Raw genomic sequence first — 13,031 nt, forward strand, 5'->3', positions numbered from 1 at the left:
CTACATACGATTTTATTTTATTTAAAAAAAAATAAATACATACGATAATAATCACAAACATGCTACTGCAATGAATCCTTCGCGAATAAATGTATCTTAGTAATCCACTTATCCATACAACATTTCTTCCCCTTATGTCCCATATTCTTGTTCTTTCCTTCATGTCAGTGTTTTTGTTTACCTTTAGATATGCAGCAGTTATTTATACGAACTTATTAAAAAAGAGAAGCGGTTCTCAACTGTATTTTTCTGAAAGTGGGTACGTGAAGTGCAAACAATTTCTCTCGATAAGCTGACGTCGAACTTTCCGCTGAATAACATTTAACGAACTTGTTTGTGACATTGTTCAGTATCATACAACAAATAGTTGTAACAGATAAGACACTATCCCTGCAACTAAAAAGTCAAAAACTAAATCACAGGGCGCAACGAACTATCCTACTAGCAAGGACTTCGTAACACCCAAAACTGTATTCAATGTTATTATATTTCTCGCTTCCAAAACGGATTTTCTTGCTACTAGCAGTCTACATTACTTTTATATCCTGTTCAATTCTTCCGTTGTCAGTTATTTTGCTGCCAACGTAGCAAAGCTCTACTACTTTAAGCGGCTCATTTCCTAACCTGATTATCTCAGCGTCACCTAATTTAAGTGGATTACTCTCTATTACGCTTGCTTCTCTTTTATTTATCTTCATTTTAAAACCTTTTCTCAAGACACTATCCATTTCGTTAATCTTTCAAGTGCATTGCCTTTTCTGACAGAATTTCAGTATCATCGACAAGCCTTGAGATTTTTATTTCGCCTCTCTGGAATGTAATTACTTTCCAATTTTCTCCTTGGTTTCCTTCAGTGCTTAATATGTGTGAAGATTGCATACCGTCGAGGAAAGACTACAACGCTGCCTCACACCATTCTCGATGACTACCTCCCTTTCACGTTCTTCTGCCTTATAACTGCAGGGCGGTTTCTTTAAAAGTTGTAGAGAACCTTTGGTCACCTATATTTTACTCTATCTCTGATAATATCAGAACTGTAAATTGTGTCTCCAATTAACATCGTCAAAACTTTTTTGTAGATTTCCGAATTCCATCTGCTATGGCAAGTAGTTGGATCAGTATTGCTTCATGTGTTACTACATTTATCTTTATCCTAAACCGATCCCTTTCCCCCCCCCCCCTTCCCCCCCTCCAGATCGGCTTCTCCGACTCTTTCCAGCCATCAATGATACGCATGCCATCGGTCTAATAAGCAACAGAACCGTTTACGATCATTGGACCACATCAGCTGCTGTGGCCTCGTCAAGACTTCGTTTGACGTTTTTTTCAGTGTCGAGATTGCCTAATGCATACCTCAAAGCTCATGCAATGGAGAATGGTGATGGGCTTTCATGTAAGTAATGTCCCTATTACGTCGATAACCCATTACTAGTATGCTATTCTTCGAATCTGATTTTAGATTTATTCGGAACTTTTTTTTTTTTTTTTTTTTGAATGATTCAATTTTCATAAGCGTACCTCTACCGTGTTGTCAGAATTAATCACTTTTTATTTTTCTCTATTTGACTCTCGTAAAAGAAACAAGTTGGACCCACACTGTTTCTGCTGTAGCAGGCAGTGACCACTCCGCTGACACCACTGTTGCAGGATGGCCACTCCAAAGTGAGGTGATCGGGGAGCCGTGGGATGGCATCTCCAGTACACTGGTGGGCGGTGAGTCAAGAATGATTACTGAACAACATTATTTATTATTCAAATCTTCCATTCAGGAGATCGACGACTGCGGCCCAGGAGAAGTCAGCAACTAGCGGACAGGGAGTGAGTGGGCGAGGAGGCTGATGAATGCTGATGCAGTGTAAAAGCGGCTGGCCTCGCCTTGACTGATACAGTCTGAAGTCTGCAACCATTCAGGCTGACTGATGGCTTGAGGACCAGTAGCTTCGTCTACATCAGTTTTCCCCAACCTTTCTTAGACCATTACCCCTGAGTGCAGTCATGCATTAGGTAGTACCTCCACCCCACCCCACTCCCCTTCCCTGTCGTTTGTTGCGCTTCCCCGAACTATCATCAACTTTAGCACCTAACTAAACTAGAGAATACTTTCGTTTTTTAAATGATGGAAGATTAACGATATTAACTTTTGTGTGTGTATCGGAATGGATGACGAAAGAATTCGTGGTACGTCACAAACGCTACCTGAATTAATTTACTATACATGAACTGCAATAACTGTTTATCCTAGAATCATAGTCATAGTACGAGTATAATGTGAATAAAAGCACACTGGAATGGCTACTGTATATTGATCTTATCAGACACATTGTAAGTATGTTTCCATTTTGGGGATAAGTATGTTTTCTTTACATACGTTTTTCAGCTATCGTATTCATTACAAAAGTCTGGATATCTTCAAGATCAAGTTGTTTGGTCACTATAACACCCGAGAAACGATTGATGATTTTCAATTGCACAAACGAACACACGAATCGTATCTGAATTAGGTGTTTCTTTGCGCCTGGTGCAGTAGGGCAACGTTGATTAGACCTCTTCTGCAGACCATGGGACAGTGCATTGCGGCTCTGTTATCTTGTTACTACTTGATGAAGCTCCACACGTGTTAAGTCGCTGAAGGCATATTTATTGAGGGCAGAGCGGAGACACCTCTGCATGAAATCAGGATAGCTGTTAGGAACCTGTGAAGCCTCAACGACGCTAGTAAAACAGTTTACAAGTCGTCGTTCTTCCGCACCAGTCTCGGCTGTTGCTCATTCAGTTGCTTGTTGGTTTCTAGCTGACGTCCGTCGAGTCATCGCAGCGGTTGCGCGCCCAATAGAGGTGTCAGTGACCCCGACGCCGCTGCGGACTGCCGGCGAGCAGGAGCGGCCGTTGCCCAGGGCGAAGTGGTTCTCGCGCTGGCCACTGGAGTGTCCTCAGTCCCACTCCGAATTCTACGATGACCCTTCGCGACCGTCCGCTATGTACCTGGTGTTGGTAGCCCTGCGTCGGTTGCTCTCCTCTCCACCCCTGATAGTTTGCAGCACTCAAAGGCGCCTGAGTATTGAACAGCAACGTGGACCCCCAGAGGCCCTGTTGCTGATTTCCGCGTCGAAGGTCGGTATTGGCAGCATTTTGTGATGTGGCGTTGTCGGAAGACAGTCAGTTTCTCCATCAGGCAGAAGTATCGATTTGAAAAAAAAATCGGCCTGAAATTCGGTAGTTATAAACGTTAAACTCACTTGTGTACGTGCCGGCCGTGGTGGCCGTGCGGTTCTAGGCGCTACAGTCTAGAACCGCGGGACCGCTACGGTCGCAGGTTCGAATCCTGCCTCTGGCATGGGTGTGTGTGATGTCCTTAGGTAAGTTAGGTTTAAGGAGTTCTAAGTCCTAGGGGACTGATAACCTCAGAAGTTAAGTCCCATAGTGCTCAGAGCCGTTTGAACCATTTGAACTTATGTACGTCGGAAAATTCGCTGTATTTTACTGTACAACATAGAGGAAACATGTATTTGGGATTGGCATGCATTAAGTGCTTCACCTTCAACATACTTTTTTTTTTTAGCTTAGTGGTAGTACACCATGACTGGACCACACCTGCATATCATCATTAGCAGGAATATTGCTATATTGCACAAAGGCCTGCTAAATGACGTGGAAACCGTAAAACGACTAATGCAGTTTTCACAACATCATTCATATTATGAAATGATAATGAAATCAAGACCCTAAGCTGTCAACAGGCGTTGATATACATCGACGGGGACAGTTGAAAATGTTTGCCCCGACCGGGACTCGAACCCGGAATCTCCTACTTACATGGCAGACGCTCTGGCCATCTGAGCCACCGAGGGCACAGAGGAAAGTGCGACTGCAGGGATTTATCCCTTGCACGCTCTTCGTGTGACCCACATACCCAACTTAATGCCCACACACTTCATTCGTAGTGCCCCTGCACATTATACTTATTACTCGCGGCAGACTATCTTACCAGTCCCGTAAGAGTTCGGGCAATGCGTGTGTATCCAGCACAGAAGGAGGAGGTCAATGGCCGATTAGCCGTAACAATTTGAAGATGGTGTCTGTTCTTTCGAACATGTCAGAAAGAGCAGATACCATCTTCAAAAAAATCATTCATAGTAATATCATCATATTTTACAGCGTCACATGTGATTTAAGGAAGTTTAGAAACAGATAAATGAAAGCGTAATGTAGGTAATTATGTTAGGTGTCTTAAATAGCAGTACATCAGCCATAATAATTCAGCCGATTAATCACTTTTGCTATTAGGGGCCTTGTAAGGACGCAATACATGGATTCGTAAATTGTTGTAACGCTATGTTGCTATCTTTTCCTATCAAGACTGCTTTTAGCGTGTAAACCGCGGGTGATGATAATACCTTAAATTGCCACTGCTGAGACGAAAGAGAAATTGAAAGTCTCTGCAGTTAATTTAGTTCGTCCGAGAAGAGAAGTGCCCGCATCTCGTGGTCGTGCGGTAGCGTTCTCGCTTCCCACGCACGGGTTCCCGGGTTCGATTCCCGGCGGGGTCAGGGATTTTCTCTGCCTCGTGATGGCTGGGTGTTGTGTGCTGTCCTTAGGTTAGTTAGGTTTAAGTAGTTCTAAGTTCTAGGGGACTGATGACCATAGATGTTAAGTCCCATAGTGCTCAGAGCCATTTGAACCATTTTGAGAAGTGAAGAATTTTAACTAATCGTTCTGACGTTGCACTATTACGTCACATTACATACCCAGATCATCCGTCCAGACACTTGATGGCTACAATGGTAGATAAATGGGAGATGACAGGGAGAAGGTCGAAATACTAAATTTCTTTTTAGTAAATTGCTTTACCAATAAAGATCGTATTGCTGTTCTTCTCTCAACAATCACATGAATGTCAAAATGACAGATACTGAAATAAGCGGCCTTGGGATAGAAAATCAACTAAAATCATTCAACACAGTAAAAGACACTGATCTGCAGGGGCACCTAAACGATTCTACGTAGAGTACGTGAAACCACTTGCTCTCCTTCTAGCAGCAGTCTATAGTTAACCACTAAAGGAGCAAAACGTTCCCAGTGACAGGAAAAATATGTAGGACATCCCAATTTTTAAGGAGAGTCGTCGAGTAGACGCACAAAATTATAGTCTTACATCACTGATGTCAATTGTAGTAGAATTTTGCAACACATTATAGCTTTTCTGGGGACCGAAAATCTTCGGGGGAATCAACGTGGGTTTTGTAAATAAGGATAGGGTGAATCTCAGCTCACTATGTTTGTGCCTGGGTCCCAGAAAGAAGTAGATGCCACCATCCCGGTGGATGCCGTGGGTTCCTTGGCTCCTGGAAGGAGGTCGAAACAGTTCCGGACTTCGCCTAATGTACGAAATACGAGCTTATAGTGTATCAGACAAGCTTTGTGATTTAACTGTAGATTCCCTAGCAAATAGACAACAGAATGCCATTATTAAAAGACAGAAATCTTATGACTCGAAAGTAATTTCGGACACACCCCGATGCAGTTACACGACCATTAGTGTTTACTAGATAACGCTGGAAGTTTCTTGAGACTGGTCAACGTTGATACTGTTGTATACAGAAAATTAAGAACGCTAGAAGTCCGTCCGAACAGGCCATGAAGGCCCAACTGAACCGACCGACTGCCTTGTCATCCTCAGCCCATAGGCATCACTGGATGCAGATATGGAGGGGCATGTGGTCAGCACACCGTTCTCTCGGCCGTTGTCAGTTTTCGTGGCCGGAGCCGCTATTTCTGAATCAAGTAGCTCCTCAGTTTGCCTCACAAGGGCTGAGTGCATCCCGCATGCCAACAGCGCTGGACAGACCGGATGGTCACCCATCCAAGTGCTAGCCCAACCCGACAGCGCTTAACTTAGGTGATCTGACGGGAACCGGTGTTTCCACTGCGACAAGGCCGTTGGCAACAACATTAGAAAGTTGTGGCGAAATGCGAAAATACCTGCAGAGGAACAACGTTTGCTACAGGGATTAATAGTGGACCCTCGACATAAACAAATGCAACGCATTGTGCATAAATAAGGGAAAAGGTCCGTCTTTTTTGATTATACGAATACCAAAAAGTCATTGGAAGCCATGAAATAAATTCGCAATTGTGAATATGGACAACCATCAGCGGTATAACAGAATGAGGAAAAAAGTTTTGATGGACCGGGACTCGAACGCGGATTTCCCGCTTATCGCGAGCTTTCGTCTCCTCATTACACTGCCTGAGCACGCTCCACGGCTAGACGCAATCTTCAATAAGGCGTCAACTTGAGTCCACAACTTGTATTCGTACATCCGTTAAGTATGTTCGCACACAGGGGATACATTTCAATTCAAAGTTGCTTGCCCGGTGTTGGCGGATAAATACGATGCTGCAGTGCCTATGTTGTTCAGAAGTACGATGCAGCTTTCCTTCGGACATTCACAAATCGTTAACGACATACGGAAGTCGGGCCTGGCCGTGGAGCGTGCTCGGATAGACTAGTGACACGGCGGCCGCTTGTGGTAACTGGGAAGTTGAGGTTCGAATCCCGATTTGGCACAAATTTTCATTCCCATCATTCCATTATACAGCTGATGGTACCACATATCAAAGCGGTAGGTGGGTCAAAACAAAATGTCCAGACACTGACCAAAATGGTACTGAAACAGAGGATGACAAACTAAAGGCCGAAATACTAAATGTCTTTTTCCAGAGCTGTTTCACAGAGGAAGACTGCACTGTAGTTCCTTCTCTAGATTGTCGCACAGATGACAAAATGGTAGATATCGGAATAGACGACAGAGGGATAGAGAAACAATTAAAATCGCTCAAAAGAGGAAAGGCCGCTGGACCTGATGGGATACCAGTTCGATTTTATACAGAGTACGCGAAGGGCAGCGGAGTACCGTAGGTCTCTAGAAGAGGGTAGCGTTCCAAAAGACTGGGAAAGGGCACAGATCTTCCCCGTTTTCAAGAAGGGACGTCGAACAGATGTGCAGAACTATAGACCTATATCTCTAACGTTGATCAGTTGTACAATTTTGGAACACGTTTTATATTCGAGTATAATGACTTTTCTGGAGACTAGAAACCTACTATGTTTCGAAAAAGACGATCGTGTGAAACCCAACTCACGCTATTCGTCCACGAGACTCAGAGGGCCATAGACACGGGTTCACAGGTACGTGTTTCTTGACTTCCGCAAGGCGTTTGATACAGTTCCCCACAGTCGTTTAATGAACAAAGTAAGAGCATATGGACTATCAGACCAATTGTGTGATTGGATTGAAGAGTTCCTAGATAAGAGAACGCAGCATGTCATTCTCAATAGAGAAAAGTCTTCCGAAGTAAGAGTAATTTCAGGTGTGCCGCAGGGGAGTGTCGTAGGACCGTTGCTATTCGCAATGCATATAAATGACCTTGTGGATAACATCGGACGTTGACTGAGACTTTTTGCGGATGTTGCTGTTTGGAAGACTCTGCAAGAGAGACGCTCAGTAGCTCCATACGGGTTTTTGTTGAAGTTTCGAGAACATACTTTCACCGAGGAGTCAGGCAGTATATTGCTCCCTCCTACGTATATGTCGCGAAGAGACCATGAGGATAAAATCAGAGAGATTGGAGCCCACGCACAGGCATAACGACAGTCTTTCTTTCCACGAACAATACGAGACTGGAATAGAAGGGAGAACCGATAGAGGTACTCAAGGTACCCTCCGCCACACGCCGTCAGGTGCCTTGCGGAGTATAGATGTGGATTTAGATATTCGCAATTGGGAATACATTTCGTGTGTTTCATAACGGATGTAGTTGCGACACTCTCCTTTCCTTACGACATACATGCATGTCTGAAACAACATTGCATCGTACTTCTGAACAACACAGGCTCTGCAATATGATATCATTGGAAGCAGTCAGATCCATTAAATATCTGGGAGCATTATTTCGGAGCGATTTAAAGTGGGAAGACCACACAAAACGAATAGCATGAAAGGCCGTTGCCAGACTGACAATGACTGGAAGAATCCTCAGAAACCGTAATCCAACGACGAAGTGTCACATAAAAAACCCTTGTTTGACCGATACTTGGAAAATGCTCGTCCCTCTATGACTCGCATCAGACAGTATTTAGAGAGGTAACAGAGAAGACCCAGACCAAAGCAGCGTATTTAATCACAGGTTCATTTAGTAAGTGCGAAAGCGTCACAGACTTAAGCATCTAGGTTCTGTGGTAGACGCTCAAAAATTTACAATCGCACTTATACTCAATACTTATGGCGTTGCTTCCGATAGTGTATGTTCGAAAATGGGTCATTTAATATATGGATTCCGCCTACGAATATCTTGCGAAAGTGCCACGAACGTAGAAATTCTTTCATACGGAGGTTTATTAATCATTCACCGCTGGAACAAGAAATGGGGACGTGACACTAGTATAAAAAGTATCCTCTGCCAAGCACCATAAGATGTCTTGAGAATTGTAGGTGTAGATACTGCCCATTGTAATGCAAATCTTTAAATAAATCAGAGGTGACTTCGATTTTCACACTACCTAACATAAAACAAGTAAAGAATCCATAAGGGGAGAAGGAAACGGAATGAACAATCACGGGTCGGGACGGTATGTGATGTTATTTCACCTATTCGAAGTCGAAGACCGAATCAAATTCACAACGAGGTTGTCAGTATCAGTCCAAATATCAGTATGACATTGCACGCATTCTGTCCTGGATGCGCGCACTGATTCAGTTGGGTAGGGTGTCATAAAGCCTTTGTATCTTCTCCTAAGGCAAGCTGGCCCACTATTGTTGCAACTAGCCCTCGATATCCTGGATGCTGGCACTGGGACGGAATTGCCGTCCCAGCAGGTGCCATATGTGTACTATCGGCTACAAGTCTGGGGATCTTGCTGACCTCAGGAGTACGTCATCATCACACCAACAGTTCAATGAAAAATGACACCACAGCACTGTCACATGAAAAGTAATCCACCAGGATGTAGATTCTCCGTGACACACTGTTGTGCCGTTACAGTTCCTCAGTCATTACCTGGGAGTGGTATGGGACCATTGCTTTTCACAATATATATAAATGACCTAGTAGATAGTGTCGGAAGTCCCATGCGGCTTTTCGCGGATGATGCTGTAGTATACATAGAAGTTGCAGCATTAGAAAATTGTAGCGAAATGCAGGAAGATCTGCAGCGGATAGGCACTTGGTGCAGGGAGTGGCAACTGACCCTTAACATAGACAAATGTAATGTATTGCGCATACATAGAAAGAAGGATCCTTTATTGTATGATTATATGATAGCGGAACAAACAATGGTAGCAGTTACTTCTGTAAAATATCTGGGAGTATGCGTGCGGAACGATTTGAAATGGAATGATCATATAAAATTAATTGTTGGTAAGGCGGGTACCAGGTTGAGATTCATTGGGAGAGTCCTTAGAAAATGCAGTCCATCAACAAAGGAGGTGGCTTACAAAACACTCGTTCGACCTATACTTGAGTATTGCTCATCAGTGTGGGACCCGTACCAGATCGGGTTGACGGAGGAGATAGAGAAGATCCAAAGAAGAGCGGCGCGTTTCGTCACAGGGTTATTTGGTAAGCGTGATAGCGTTACGGAGATGTTTAACAAACTCAAGTGGCAGACTCAAGAGAGGCGCTCTCCATCGCGGTGTAGCTTGCTGTCCAGGTTTCGAGAGGGTGCGTTTCTGGATGAGGTATCGAATATATTGCTTCCCCCTACTTATACCTCCCGAGGAGATCACGAATGTAAGATTAGAGAGATTAGAGATTAGAGCGCGCACGGAAGCTTTCAGACAGTCGTTCTTCCCGCGAACCATACGCGACTGGAACAGGAAAGGGAGGTAATGGCAGTGGCATGTAAAGTGCCCTCCGCCACACACCGTTGGGTGGCTTGCGGAGTATAAATGTAGATGTAGATGTAGAAAGCCATACCTGATGGTTCTCCACACCATAACGCTAGGAGCAGCGCCACCGCGCCTCTCCAAAAGATTGGACCTTCATGGGCAGTCCATGCTTCCCAGTGACGACAGCAATCCAAACGCAGCTGTTTGTATTGTGTGTTAATGACAGCCATGGGACGATAATTCCCCAGCCCAACTGCTGGTAGCCTCAGACAAATGGTATTGGATGACACAGTGCGTTACAAAGTGCACTGGGTGTTCACAGGTAGCAGACTGCAGATGAGAAGCAGTTATGATATGTTTGGTGTACAGTACGGTGCTTCCCCTTTGTGGTGGTCATATGTAGTCCACTGGAACCTCGAGAGCAAGAATTCCTGCCTTCACGTTACCATAGAGTCCAATTTCCGACCACTGTCACATGTGAATGCCTCACAAATCTTGATATTGCACGATTCGATCACCTGGCCAAATGGACACCAACAGTGGGACCGCTTTCAATCTCTAGCACTTCCTGATAACGCTGTCTCAGACAACTGTGATCACTAAGTACCTGACGCTGTTCACACCCCTTATTTAGCCAACCAGAAGTGATAACAAACAGTAGTCAGGCAGTGTATAATAGTTTGTTCCAAGTATATTTTATCAGTATTTAATCTTTGAATGTGGAATAATTCATGTTGATATCATGTCAACCAAAATGAAATAAATTATTTAAACGCCTACTGAAGAAAATAGAAAACGAAGACAGGGAGAGAGAGAGATAGAGACCTTCGCCCGATTATCTGAAAAATTCTGAATTTTACAACGCCACAACTGCTGCTATTCCATCACTGAAAATGGCACTTCTGTGCTTTTTTCCTGCCATGTACTCATTATTTTTGTTTTATTATTACCATATATCCCCTCTCCCTGTTTTCCATTTTATTCGTTACGCGTTTAAATAATTTATTTCATTTTATTTGACATGACATCAACAATTTTCACGTAATTAAATGTTCTACGGCGTTTCAATTCCGACAGACCACCTTGGGACAATTATGGGTTTTTTTTTAATTGGATATTGCGCACATCCTGGACCGCTCTTTCCTTTTCTACCGTTTCCTGGAGCATGATGTCAAGTATGAGTGGTTTTGAATGCGGTGGTAGACGAACGAGAGAGGTGCAGCTGGAATCACAATCTTGCACCAACTTCTGTCTGGGGAAGGCAAAAACAGGAACAGGGTGGTCAAGCCAAAGATGGGCAAACGCTAACGGTTTGGTGTGCAGAGGTTGGTCATGGTGGCTGGTTTGTTTCCTCCCATCGTTCGTGCTAGACTTAAGACCGGTCCTCGAGACCGCTAACGGAGAGAGAGCTAGAAGACGGCTAAGCGACCAGACGCTCCATCAGAGCCGCCTGCGTCGAACGATTGGACAAAGGTATCAGAATGTTTTATTTAGTAGCTTAGACTAATTATTATTTGCTTCACAGGTCTATTATCATCGAACAAACAGAACAGGGGTCATGATTTTATTGATTTTCGTCGGATAGGGACTTGTCTAACTGAAATTGTATGGCTTCCGTTAGGTGCGACCAATGATTTTTCAATTGCGACATTTGGCCTTCATAAATCCCTGTGATTGTGCAGTTCTTGAATTACCTAGTAGGCAGTTGATTCAGGTATCGTGTGATTAATTATGAGACCGTTTTGTCCAGATTTTACGCATTTTTCCTTGTCCAACATGAGTTTCTTTGCGTGCCAAAGCGAATGTAGTTGTGCCTCACATACCTACACATAATTCGCCATAACCACCATCAAGCGCTGTTCGATTAACTTTTTAATCGCTATCTGTTATTAATTAATCCTCTCGATTAAAGACACTTTCATTTTCCTCCTTATCACTAGCAAGTTCGTCTGTTAAATCTTCAGATTTTTTTTAGTAAGGCCCTTATCAACTTCCTCCACTCGTGTCTCAGTGACACCTACCTGTACCTCAATCGTGTCCAGTTTAACGGATATTTGATCCAAAAATTGATTCAACAGTTCATTAATATGGTCGATCTTTTGATTGTCCAGTTTTAACGACCTGCCTACATGCAGTGCATGTGTACGTACATTAGCGAATCCGAATTAAGACCGCAAACTTTCCCTAATTTACAACCCTTTCCTCGCTCAGGTTTGTGCCAGATCAAAGGCACATGTTTTATTATTATAAAAATGGTTCAAATGGCTCTGAGCACTATGCGATTCAACTGTTGAGGTCATCAGCCGCCTAGAACTTAGAACTAATTAAACCTAACTAACCTAAGGACATCACACACATCCATGCCCGAGGCAGGATTCGAACCTGCTACCGTTGCGGTCACGCGGTTCCAGACTGAAGCGCCTTTAACCGCACGGCCACACCGGCCGGCTTTATTATTATAAATTGAAACAGCATAAGAAATACGTAGACAAGTTGTGAGCCACGAAAGAGTTCTTGTTTATTCATTGTCAATCGTCTGATTTCCCAAGCTAAAAAACAAATGTCATTATCGCCTAAAAAAAATCAAATACCCTTCTCTTCTAATCATTTGAACCTGAATGTCTGAAAGAGAACCCTATGAGCAATTCTCAATAAAAATGAAAAGTTGGCTAGCGAAGCACAAGAGTTTTTTGCAGTAACTGCGCACCATAGAAAGACAAATGGCAGACACTATTTCAATTAAAACTAGTACGTCCCTTTCTCTGACGGCCTCTAGATTCCTTTTGCGTTATTCTTTGCGTCTTCTGCAACGTCTGTAGATAACGTAATACTACCAGTAACTAAGTGCTGCTAATCTTATCTGTTGGCCTATCTTCCACTAAAAACACATGGGCATTCAAGTCACAGAATGGTGCGTCAGTGAAAATGAAAGGCGACAACGATCTTTGCAAGGAAGGGCAAGCAAATGTTTAAATGAAGAAATCAAAGTAACACGACCCACTAGCGTGCCACAGTACATCAAGCCACTTTGAAATAAGTGCGGAGGTGTTACAATTTGTTACCGGGCAAACTGACTCTTCCTGCTATACGGATTCGCGTAACTCGGCAATTTCGCACTGGTAGCAGCGGCCAGACCCTATGGCC

The 13,031-nt window shown here is 43.6% G+C and overlaps 1 non-coding gene and 1 pseudogene across 1 annotated transcript; both read right to left on the minus strand.

The window, feature by feature from the left end:
- Positions 1 to 3,774: 3,774 nt before the first annotated feature.
- Positions 3,775 to 3,849, minus strand: Trnat-ugu (transfer RNA threonine (anticodon UGU)). The gene has a single exon. It is a non-coding gene; the product is annotated as a tRNA-Thr (tRNA).
- A 1,975-nt stretch (positions 3,850 to 5,824) lies between these two features.
- Positions 5,825 to 5,942, minus strand: LOC126458953 (5S ribosomal RNA; annotated as a pseudogene).
- Positions 5,943 to 13,031: the final 7,089 nt, after the last annotated feature.

This window comes from Schistocerca serialis, chromosome 2 (assembly GCF_023864345.2).
Source record: "Schistocerca serialis cubense isolate TAMUIC-IGC-003099 chromosome 2, iqSchSeri2.2, whole genome shotgun sequence".
NCBI lineage: Eukaryota > Metazoa > Arthropoda > Insecta > Orthoptera > Acrididae > Schistocerca > Schistocerca serialis.